The sequence below is a fragment of the Chiloscyllium plagiosum genome, unplaced genomic scaffold (assembly GCF_037043375.1).
Source record: "Chiloscyllium plagiosum isolate Xiang-an unplaced genomic scaffold, Cpla_swu_hap1 HiC_scaffold_11, whole genome shotgun sequence".
Lineage (NCBI taxonomy): Eukaryota > Metazoa > Chordata > Chondrichthyes > Orectolobiformes > Hemiscylliidae > Chiloscyllium > Chiloscyllium plagiosum.
The window spans coordinates 41,837,438-41,850,496 of record NW_028270149.1 but is presented as its reverse complement, the minus strand read 5'-3'; positions in this window follow the sequence as shown (position 1 = coordinate 41,850,496).

The window sequence follows — 13,059 nt, the reverse complement described above, 5'->3', positions numbered from 1 at the left end:
AAATAAATGCTATCCTTTCACAAATGCTTACACATGCACATATTACAACAGTACAAGGTATCAAGATTGTATTACTTCTGCTCAGTTATTGAGAATAATAGCAGTATGTCCATTGCTGGATGAGAATGAGTTAGCTTGTATGATTGGTCAAACAATGTAGGCAAACTGTTTGTGATGGGAACAAGTCCCTCAGTCTGCACTAACTTGCATACGAGCAAGTAACTCAACCAATGACAGGCTGTTCAGTCCAGCCTCACATTCTCATTCCAACCCTTTTGACCTCTCTCCCTGTGATCCATAACTACAGAACAGCACTTGCTCTTCTTATAGGAGATGCTCCATCCTGAGAGTCTTGGGGATGTTTTCTGGTAGCAGCCATGGCCTCTGGTGGGTGTTGCTGAGTTTTGGAGTGGGCTTCCTGGTCAGAATCCTAATTCCAGTAGAAACACCCCAGCAGCAAATCTGCTGCCTGATGCTAATGGATACAGTTACTGGGTTTTATCACATTAACATGCCCAGTTTAACCTTTTGGAAACTCTCCTAATCCAGACCAGAGGCAGTAGCTTCTTACATTACTAGATGCTGATGATTGTTTCTTTTCTGAACACTGCTTTTCACCCGGTCATTATCAGTTATTTCACCCCATTACTGGACATTTCAGTCCTGTCATTGCTGGTCATTTGCTCTAGACACCACCAATAATTTTCCTCCCTGCACTGTGGGTCATTGAACCCCAGATGTTGCCAGCAATTTCACCCCAAGATGTTGCTGGTAGTTTCAATCTGGATACTGCCAGTCTTTTCACTTTGAATATTGTTCTCCATGTTACTGTCCAAAGAGTAATTGTGTAGTATGATGTTTATTTAACTTGAGACTCACCCAACGCCCAAACTTTTACATATTCAGATTTTCTTTAAACAATTGTTCTGAAAGATCTATCAAGAGGAAGGAAACTTGCGTGGCCATATAAATAACTGTATACTGCTAATCAGAGTTGGGTGCATGAATATAAAAATAAAGAAAGAATTGCTCTGCAATTGCTGTGCAATTTGAGGAAACAAACTAAGGAAAGGAAAATCTAATTGTCAAATAAACAAAAATTCAACTTCATTAAATGGGTGAACTTCTGTTAACTCTTGTACATGTGCAGTGTGTCAAGGAATAAGACATTGGACAATAGTAACTGAGTACTGGATCTCCTTTTAGAATGCTTTATTCTTAAATATTTTTACATGACTTCCTCAAGCACTACTATAAAAAAGTGCAATGTGAGTTAGATACACAGCAAAATTCTCTCTTCCCTGATCTAACAAAAACTCACAATCAATCAGGCATAACATAGATTAGATGAGAGATAAGGCCCCCTCGATGATATCCAGATTATCTGCTGAAACATTCTCACCATGAAATATTGGGCCTTCCTACCCAGAAACATTGTTCCAGTCTTGTTGGTAGTATGTAGACAAGGCCTAAAAATACTACCACTGGTCATGGGCCAGGTTACTGATGCTCTTCCCAGCATTGACTATATTTGCTCATGAACCTTTGCCCGATCACTGATAAAAATCTGTTCAGGTAATTGAGGGGGATATTAAAAGCTTGTCAATAGGGATGCTGAGATGTGTATAGACTCCATGTGTTGACTGGGATAGGTGAAGTTGGGTATACACGGGGAGACAGTCATGGCAGAGGGGGGATTTGCCATTGACAAAAAGATGCCTTTGGCAGTGTGCAGGTGACCAAGAGAGTGCAAACTAAGTGCTTGTGCAGTGTAGATGGTTATTCACTTTCTGGCATCCTGAGGGCTCAAGAGCAGGGGCATGGCTGTCAAGGGCAATTGAGGAACCACCTGACCACAAGGAAGCCTTTGCCTGCTAGAGAATGCAATTCTCAGGTTTTTGGCCAGGTGTCAATGAAGAGCAGTACCTTCCAAAGGAATATAATGTCTAGGAAACAAGAAGGCAGGAGAAGGGATGAAGGGGTTGAAAGAATGTGGAGGTCATTCATCTAGAAGCATAGGATGTACCAGCAAAATCAGGCCAACCTGAGATAACCAGGAGCTACTGTCACAGTAGAATACAGCCACACAGAAAATAGTCACAGAGACCTCTATCCTCACATGAAAAAAAACAGTTGTCATAACGACTCAGTGGCCATCAAAATTACAGAGGCTTTACATTTCTTCACTTCCAACTCCTTCCAAGAATCAGGTTCAGGTCTTGGTGGCATCTCACAATGGCAACAAGGTACTGCATGCTCCCTGAGGCTCCTAAGCTGGTGTGTACGTTGTTAAGGATAACTCCCGGCGATTTGGTATGCCATTGAGACATAATCTGAGGAAGTGATTCAATATCACAAGATATTGAATCACTCTCTTGCACATTGGCAAGTTGAAAACACAATAAGACGGTCTCTAACTAAAGCTAATGCTTTCCTTCTTTCAACAGACTATAAACATTCTTCAACGGCACAATGAGATTAAAAGTATTATATGGTTGCAGCAGGTGAAAGTGAGCAAGTTAGAACACTGATATATGTATTGGAAGATAGCTTTGCAGACATTATCCTAGTCAGACAAGGGATTGCTGCAGATAAAACTATGTGTAACGAAGAACTAAAAGCACTCAGTCCCAACTTCAATTTGCAATAAGCACCATTGTTGGGCAGGCTAACTTTAATGAGCATACAAGCAACAAGCATATTTTTTTATTAAACTTTTGTTAATGATATGTATGGGCTTGCAGGAAACTGTGAGTAAGGCAGCTCAAAAGAACAATTAATCAGGGAGACAGTGGGTGGAGTCTTAGAGAAAGCATTGTCTAACCACTTGAAATTGAAGATTGACTTAATATTAAAAAAGGCAACTCAGCTGAGCACATGGCTGTGATCAGGCAACAAAACAAAAGAGAATCATATCCTAAACACAACCAACTGTATAGTATGTTAAGCTTAAAGCAAAGAGATGAGTATACAATATCAGAGTAGGAGAAAAAGCATGCATCAACTGCCTTGAGCAACTGTCATTAGTGCAGTGGGAAGAAAAACACAGGGACAAAAATTGTCCCAACAAAGAAACTAAATGACATTTTTTGCAAGAACCGGGTCACGTTCTAGCTGTGCCACAGCAAGAAGCTTGTATAGAATAAGTAAAAAGCGAAATCATCAATATCTGGCTTAATCCATGAATTAGACTATGTCAATGATGTGTAAAAGCCTTGATGAGATCACAGTACCAAGTGACTGCAACTGGAGCTCTGTTATCCTAGTAGAAGGAATCAAGATGCGCTGTAAGGCAGATTCAGGTGCAGTAGTTTCTTTTTATTCTGAAACTGAACTATAGTTGGACGAAATGATTCAGAGCGCACATAAACAGACCCTTCGGTCCAACTCATCCATGCCAATCAGATATCCTAAATTAATCTAGTCCCATTTGCCAGCACTTGGCCCATATCCCTCTAAACGCTTCCTATTCATATACCAATCCAGAGGCCTTTTAAATGTTGTAATTGTACCAGTCTCCACCACTTCTTCTGGCAGCTCATTCATTGATGCACCACCCTCTGCATGAAAATGTTCCCCTCAGATCCCTTTTAAATCTTTCCCCTCTCACCCTAAACCTATGCCCTCCAGTTCTGGACTCCCCCAACTCAGGGAAAATACCTTGTCTATTTATCCTATCCATGCCCTTCATGATTTTATAAATCTCCATAAGATCACCCCTCAGCCTCCAACTCTCCAAGGAACACAGCCCCAAACTATTCAGCCTCTTCCTATAACTCAAACCATCCACTCCGGGAACATTCTTGTTAATCTTTTCTGAACCGTTTCAAGTTTCACGATATCCTTCCTATAGAAGGGAGACCAAAATTGCACACAATATTCCAAAATTGGCCTCACCAATGTCCTGTACAGCCACATCATGACCTCCCAATTCCTATATTCAATGCTCTGACCAATAAATGAAAGCATACCACTACCCTATCTACCCGTGACTCCACTTTCAAAGAGCTATGAACCTGCACTCCAAGGTCTCTTTGTTCAGCAGCACTCTCCAAGACCTTGCCATTATGTGTATTATGCTCAAAACAGCAACTCTTCTGTTCCTCGGATGCTGCCTGACCGGCTGTGCTTTCCCATCACCACACTTTTCAACAGTGTATAAGTCCTGCCCTGGTTTGCTTTTTCAAAATGCAGCACCTCACATTTATCTAAATTAAACTCCATTTGCTACTCCTCGGCCCATTGGTCCATCTGATCAAGATCCCATTGTACTCTGAGGTAAGTTTCTTCGTGTCTACTATGCCTCCAATTTTGGTGTCATATGCAAACCTATTAAGTGTACCCCCTTCCAACATTCACATCCAAATAATTTATATACAGTAAATGACGAAAAGCAGTGGACCCAACACTTAAGATCATAGGACAGCTGATTGCAACCAATTAATATATAAAGAGAAAATTTACTGAAATCTTACGTGTTACCATAAGTCAAAGTGCTATACTCTAAAGCAGGAAACTCTGCATCAAATCATATCTGATTTGCAGAGGAAGGTAACTGAAAAGTTGAGTAGATCAGACTAAAAACTTCACAGCTGACTTTCCACAGTTGTTCAGAGAACTGGAAACTTGAAGAAAGTCCACCATTTTACAATCTGAAATGAAAACACGATCTGTTTACATATAGAAAGGTTCCTCATCCATTCTTCCAAAGGTAAAGAAGGAAATTGAGTCTATATTGAAGCAAAGGGTTATTTCATCTGTGACAGACCTGACAAACTAATGGCCTCAGGGATCATCTTACTAACAAAAATCAATAGAACAATCAGAATCGGTGTGGATCTTACACAGCAGAACAATGCAATTTAATATGAATTGGGATATTGGGAAAGAGTTCAATCTTAATGAAGTTAAATGCAAATAGGAGTTTTGGAAACTGCCACTCGATTTAAGAGTGTAAGTTGCTCACAACCTGCATTATACCATTTGGTTGGATTTGTTTTGACAAATTGCCCTTCACATCACATCAGCACCAGAAATCTTCCACAATGTCAAGCATCCTGAAAGGAATAGATGGAATTGTTTGTCACATAGATGATGACCTGACCAACTCAAATGAAGCATGGCACTAGAATCAGAGCTGTATTGTAATACCTCAGGAAGCTAGATGTTCACTCTGCAAATAACTGCAAATTCTCACAGCAAAGTTCCATGGACATGTTGTCAATGATTCCAGTGTCAAAGTTAACCCACAGAAGGCAAGAGCAATCCAGCAGTATCCATTTCCTCACAATGTGTCTCGGAACTAGTATTTAATGGGTGTGATAAACCAAGTCCGAAAGGTTGTTGCCCAATCCAGCTGTCCCAAAAATCCACTTCATCTCTTCTTACCACAAGACAATGCATGGTGCTGGGAGGAAACACAACAGAGGTCTTTTGGGAACATTTAAATTCTAAGAAGTTACAAAAATACTTCAACATAAAACAACCCAAGCTTGAGGATGTTGCGATTTGATGCAAATATGGATTATGTTCTAGGAAAACAGCAGACTACTACAGATACTTTGTCCTGTATTCCTATGGCAAGATCTGAACAAGAAGATGTTTTTATTGAAGAGTTGAAACCTTTACATTGCTAAACACCACAACTCCACCTGAAACAACTCTGCAAAGGAATGAAATCAGACATGCACAGATCTGAACAAAGAATGTGTACAAGTCAACAATAACTGATATCCCAAATACCACACAGAGCAAGTTCATCTCTGAATGTCCCCAAAATTAAGAGCGAGGATTCAATTATGGCAGTGACCAATCAGAAAAAGGTTGCCTCCTACCTCTCAGTAAATAGGGTGAGCAGAATCTGAGAGGTGCTACTCCTTTAACCACAGGCTGGTTTCCTCTCACATTTTGTTGCTGATTGGCTAATTGAGAGTCAGCAGAGTCAGATTCTTTCAGGAATGTTTCAGAACAATTGAAATGGAAGATTGTATGATGAATGAAGTATACAAGTGTCATATTCCTTCTTGGGAAATTGGTATGGGATGTAAATGGTAGATTAATCTTTAACTTTAAATCTGAGTTTCATTGATTTTTGTCAAACAAGTATTTGAGGAAAACAGGTTAATAATGGTTATATGGTGTACGGTCACAGATTATCACACCAAACGGAAGAACATGCTTGAGGGACTAAATAGTGTACTCCTGCCTACACCACAAACATAGAAACAAGGAAACTAGGAACAAGAAGAGGCCATTTGGCCATTCGAGCCTGCTCCACCATTCAATGTGATCATCCAACTCAGTTCATTTTTTCCCCCTGCTCTAGTATTGGACTATAACCCTGCATTTAGCCGAATTAAACTCCATCTGCCACTTCTTGGCCCATTGGCCCATCTGATCAAGATCCTGTTGTAATCTGAGGTAGCCCTCTTTGCTGTCCACTACACCTTCAATTTTGGTGTCATCTGCAAACTTACTAACTGTACCTCTTATGCTCGCATCCAAATCATTTATGTAAATGACAAAAAGTAGAGGACCCAGCGCCGATCTTTGTAGCACTCCACTGGTCACAGGCCTCCAGTCTGAAAAACCTTTGAGCCAGTTCTGTATCCAAATGGCTAGTTCTCCCTTTATTCCAGGAGATCTAACCTTGCTAATCAGTCTCCCATGGGGAAACTTATCAAATGCCTTACTGAAGTCCACATAGCTCACATCTACTGCTCTGCCCTCATCAATCCTCTTTATTTCTTCGTCAAAAAACTCAATCAAGTTTGTGAGACATGATTTCCCACACACAAAACCATGTTGACTATCCCCAATCAGTCCTTGCCTTTCCAAATACATGTACATCCTGTCCCTCAGGAGTCCCTTCAACAACTTGACCACCATCAACATCAGGCTCACTGGTCTATAGTTCCCTGGCTTGTCCCTATCACCCTTCTTAAAGAGAGTTACCACGTTAGCCAACCTCCAGTCTTTCAGCACCTCACCTGTGACTATCGATGATACAAATATCTCAGCAAGAGGCCCAGCAATCACTTCTCTAGCTTCCCACAGAGTTCTAGGGTACACATGATCAGGTCCTGGGGATTTATCCACCTTTATGTATTTCAAGATATCCAGCACTTTCTCCTCTGTAATATGGACATGTTGCAAGGTGTCACCATCTTTTTCGCTACTTTCTATATCTTCCATATCCTTTTCCACAGTAAATACTGATGCAAAATACTCATTTAGTATCTCCACCATCTCCTGTGGCTCCACACAAAGGCCGCCTCGCTGATCTTTGAGGGGCCCTATTCTTTCCCTAGTTATCCTTTTGTCCTTAATATATTTGTAAAAACCATTTGGATTCTCCTTAATTCTATTTGCCAAAGCTATCTCATATCCCCTTTTTGCCTTCCAGATTTCCCTCTTAAGTATACTCCTACTGCCTTTATACTCTTGTAAGGATTTACTCGATCGCTTCCGTCTATACCTGACATATGCTTCCTTCTTTTTCTTAACCAAACCTTCAATTTCTTTGATCATCCATCATTCCCTATACCTACCAGCCTTCCCTTTCACCCTGACAGGAATATACTTTCTCTGGATTCTCGTTATCTCATTTCTGAAGGCTTCCCATTTTCCAGCTGTCCTTTACCTGTGAACATCTGCCCCCAATCAGCTTTCTAAAGTTCTTGCCTAATACTGTCAAAATTGGCCTTTCTCCAATTTAGAATTTCAACTTTTAGATGTGGTCTTTTCTTTTCCATCTCTATTTTAAATCTAATATAATTATGGTCGCTGGCCCCAAAGTGCTCCCCCACTGACACCTCAGTCACCTGCCCTGCCTTATTTCCAAAGAGTAGGTCAAGTTTTGCACCTTCTCTAGTAGGTACATCCATATACTGAATCAGAAAATTTTCTTGTACACACTTAACAAATTCCTCTCCACCTAAACCCTTAACACTATGGCTGTCCCAGTCTGTGTTTGGAACGTTAAAATCCCCTACTGTAACCACCCAATTATTCTCACAGATAGCTGAGATCTCCTTGCAAGTTTGTTTCTCAATTTCCCTCTGACTATTAGGGGGTGTATAATACAATCCCAATAAGGTTATCATCCTTTCTTTTTTCTCAGTTCCACCCAAATAACATTCTTGGATATATTTCCAGGAAAATCATCCCTCAACACAGCTGTAATGCTATCTCTTATCAAAAACGCCACTCCCTCTCCTCTCTTGCCTCCCTTTCTATCCTTCCTGTAGCATTTGTGTCCTGGAATAGAACATAGAACATAGAAGAATACAGCGCAGTACAGGCCCTTTGGCCCTCTATGTTGCGCCAATCCAAGCCCACCTAACCTACACTAGCCCACTATCCTCCATATGCCTATCCAATGCCCGCTTAAATGCCCATAAAGAGGGAGTGTCCACCACTGCTACTGGCAGGGCATTCCATGAACTCACGACTCACTGAGTTAAGAACCTACCCCTAACATCTGTCCTATACCTACCACCCCTTAATTTAAAGCTATGCCCCCTCGTAATAGCTGACTCCATACGTGGAAAAAGGTTCTCACGGTCAACCCTATCTAAACCCCTAATCATCTTGTACACCTCTATCAAGTCACCCCTAAACCTTCTTTTCTCCAATGAAAACAGCCCCAAGTGCCTCAGCCTTTCCTCATACGATCTTCCTACCATACCAGGCAACATCCTGGTAAACCTCCTCTGCACCTGTTCCGGTGCCTCCACATCCTTCCTATAGTATGGCGACCAAAACTGCACACAATACTCCAGATGCAGCCGCACCAGAGTCTTATACAACTGCAACATGATCTCAGGACTCCGGAACTCAATTCCTCTACCAATAAAAGCCAGTACGCCATATGCCTTCTTCACCGCACTATTTACCTGGGTGGCAACTTTCAAAGATCTGTGTACATGGACACCAAGATCCCTCTGCTCATCCACACTACCAAGTATCCGACCATTAGCCAAGTACCCCATCTTTTTGTTACTCTTACCAAAGTGAATCACCTCACATTTAGCTACATTGAACTCCATTTGCCACCTTTCTGCCCAGTTCTGCAACTTATCTATATCCCGTTGTAACCTGCCACATCCTTCCTCACTGTCAACAACTCCTCCGACTTTCGTATCATCCGCAAACTTGCTCACCCAACCTTCTAGCCCCTCCTCCAGGTCATTTATAAAAATGACAAACAGCAATGGTCCCAAAACAGACCCTTGCGGAACACCAAGATGAACCTTTACCATCAACTACTACCCTCTGTCTTCTTCCAGCCAGCCAATTCCTAATCCAAACCTCCAACTCACCCTCAATGCCATACCTCCGTATTTTTTGAAGTAGCCTACCATGGGGAACCTTATCAAACGCCTTACCAAAATCCATATACACCACATCTACCGCTTTCCCCTCGTCCACCTCCTTAATCACCTTCTCAAAGAATTCAATAAGGTTTGTGAGGCACGACCTGCCCTTCACAAAACCATGCTGACTATCCTTGATCACATTATTCCTATCCAGATGTTTATAAATCCTATCCCTTACAATTCTCTCTAAGACTTTGCCCACAACAGAAGTGAGACTCACCGGCCTATAGTTACTAGGGCTATCCCTACTCCCTTTCTTGAACAAGGGAACTACATTTTCTAGCCTCCAGTCTTCTGGCACTACTCCTGTAGACAATGAGGACATAAAAATCAAGGCCAATGGCTCTGCAATCTCCTCCCTTGCTTCCCAGAGAATCCTAGGATAAATGCCATCAGGCCCAGGGGACTTATCTATTTTCACCCTTTCCAGAATTTCCAACACCTCTTCCCTACGTACCTCAAAGCCATTCATTCTACTTAATTGTGACTCAGTATTCACATCGGCAACAATGTCCTGTTCCTGAGTGAATACTGACGAAAAGTATTCATTCAGTGTCTCCCCAATCTCTTCAGCCTCCACACGCAACTTCCCACTACTATCCTTGACTGGACCTATTCCTACCCTAGTCATTCTTTTATTCCTGAATACCTATAGAAAGCCTTAGGGTTTTCCCTAATCCTACCAACTAAGGATCTTTCATGTCCCCTCCTTGCTGCTTTTAGCTCTCTCTTCAGGTCCTTCCTGGCTACCTTATAACTCTCAATCGCCCCAATTGAACCTTCACGCCTCATCTTTACATAGGCCGCCCTCTTCCATTTAACAAGGGATTCCAATTGCTTATTAAACCACGGCTCCCTCACACGGCCCTTTCCTCCCGGCCTGACAGGTACATACTTATCAAGGACACTCAATAGTTGCTCCTTGAACAAGCTCCACATATCAATTAAGCCCTTGCCTTGAAGCCTACTTTTCCAAGCCACGCATCCTAAGTCATGCCTCACCGCATCATAATTTCCCTGCCCCCAGCTATAAGTCTTGCCCTGCAGTGCACACTTATCCCTCTCCATCACTAGAGTAAAAGTCACCGAATTGTGGTCACTGTCCCCAAAGTGCTCACCTACCTCTAATTCTAACACCTGGCCTGGTTCGTTACCCAGAACCAAATCCAGTATGGCCTCACCTCTTGTTGGCCTATCTACATATTGTGTCAGAAAACCCTCCTGCACACATTGGACAAACACCGACCCATCTAACGAACTAGAGCTATAGCTTTCCCAATCAATATCAGGAAAGTTAAAGTCCCCCATAACAACCAACCTATTACTTTCACTCTTCTCCTGAATCATCCTCGCAATCCTTTCTTCTACGTTTCTAGGACTATTAGGAGGCCTGTCAAAAACTCCTAACAGGGTGACCTCACCTTTCCTATTCCTAACCTCAAATTAACCTGCCAGTCCTGCCCATCCCTGAGCCATGTTTCTGTAATTGCTATGATATCCCAGTCCCATGTTCCTAACCATCTGCCTTCTCTGTTAGGCCCCTTGCATTGAAATAAGTGCAGTTTAATTTATCAGTCCTACTTTGTCCCTGCCTGCCCTGACTGTTTGACTCACTTCTGTTCTCAACTGTACTAGTCTCAGATTGATCTCTTTCCTCACTATCTCCCTGGGTCCCACCTCTCCCCCATCTTACTAGTTTAAATCCTCCCGAACAGTCTAGCAAATCTCCCTGCCAGAATATTAGTCCCCTTCCAATTTAGGTACAATCCGTCCTTCTTGTACAGGTCACTTCTATCCCAGAAGAGATTGCAATGGTCCAAAAATGTGAATCCTTCTCCCATACACCAGCCCCTCAGCCATGCATTCACCTGCTCTATCCTCCTGTTCCTGCCCTAACTAGCTCATAGCACCAGGAGTAATCCAGATATTACTACTCTCGAGAACCTCCTTTTTAAATTCCTGCCTAACTCTCTGTAATCTCCCTTCAGAATCTCCCTTCCTATGTCGTTGGTTCCAATGTGGACAATGACCTCTTGCTGGCCCATCTCCCCTGTGAGAACATTCTGCGCCCTCTCTGAGACATCCTTGATCCTGGCACCAGGGAAGCAACACACTATTCTGTTTTTTTGCTGCTAGCCAAAGAAACATCTGTCTGTACCTCAGACTAGAGAGTCACCTAACACAATTGATCTCTTGGAACCCGATGTGCCCCTCATTGCATTAGAGCCAGTCTCAATTCCAGAAACTTGGCTGTTCGTGCTATGTTCCCCTGAGAATCCATCACCCCCTACATTTTCCAAAACAGCATACTTGTTTGAAATGAGTATAGCCACAGAAGGCTCCTGCACTAGCTGCCTACCTCTCTTACCTTTCCTGAAGTTAACCCATCTATGTGACAGTATCTGAGACTTTCCCCCCTTCCTATTACTGCCATCCATCACATACTGTTGCTGTTGCAAATCTCTCATTGCTTCTAACTGTCTCTCCAACTGATCCATTCGATCTGATAAGATTCGCAATCAACAGCATTTATTTCAGATATAATCTGCAGTAACCCTTAAACTGTCTTTAAACTCCCACATCTGACAAGAAGGCCATTTTTGCTCCATCACAATCTACAGACCCAGAAAATAACAGCATTTTATTCCTCTACACAACACTGCCCCAAGTTAAATTAATAGTTATGGCTTATATTTTAAGTTTAACCAAGAGACATATCTCAAAAAACATATAATCAAGAAAGAACCCACTCCACTCACTACTGCAGAGTTTCTGTAGGTCACTTAAAAACAATACACTTTCTGTTTCTGTGCTGTGAACTTCGCCCAAACAGTTCCTTCAAGATCAGTTGTGAATTTCCCAGATGCACTCCGATGTCCAGCGATACATGAATTCAAAAACAGCAAAGGCAGTAACTGCGCAGGTTCACTGCAGTGTCAGTTTTTTTCTCTCTCTCTCCTGCACTGACTTTACTGTTGTGTGATTTTTAACTTTGTCATTAAATTACAGAATAGGTTGCCATTATTTGTTTTCTCATGATCCTTTTAAAGTACAGGTAATGTCCAAAAGAAGACAAGAGGGAAGAGGTACAGTGGGTCTCCAGAAAGAGATCCCATACTTCATGGTGTTTATCCAATTCCAAACGCAGTCTTTTGGTCACTTCTATATTCTTGCAAATAACCCATAATAACCTTACCCATACAGTTGCTGTATGACATCTGCTGAAAAGAATCAGTTAAAGACAAGTAAATAGCACCCATTTACTACGGAGGAGAGAACCAGCTGTTTTTCTGGTTTTCTCCAGGCTCTGAAGCATCAAACAAATCAGTAAATTTCCAAGTTAACCCAGTGCCTCCTCTTGTCACACCCCCCCCAACTATAAATAGGAAGTTGTATTTTCAAGGGAAAGCACAAGGTGAAAGGTTAAGCAAACACTTGAAGCTAACACTGCTTCCTTTAAAGAATCAATGTGCGCCTTCAAAAGGACACAATTTACTTTCATGTAAGGCTGGCTGGATCTCATAGCGGAAATGGCAGTGTATGTGTGTGTATGTAAAATACAGATGTACATAGACATTGTTTAATACAAATCTGTATGATTTGCACAATCGCTGTTGCTTTTGCACAGATGAATTGAAGTTTATGTTGATCAGATTAAAATGCTTTTTCCTTTCTTTTT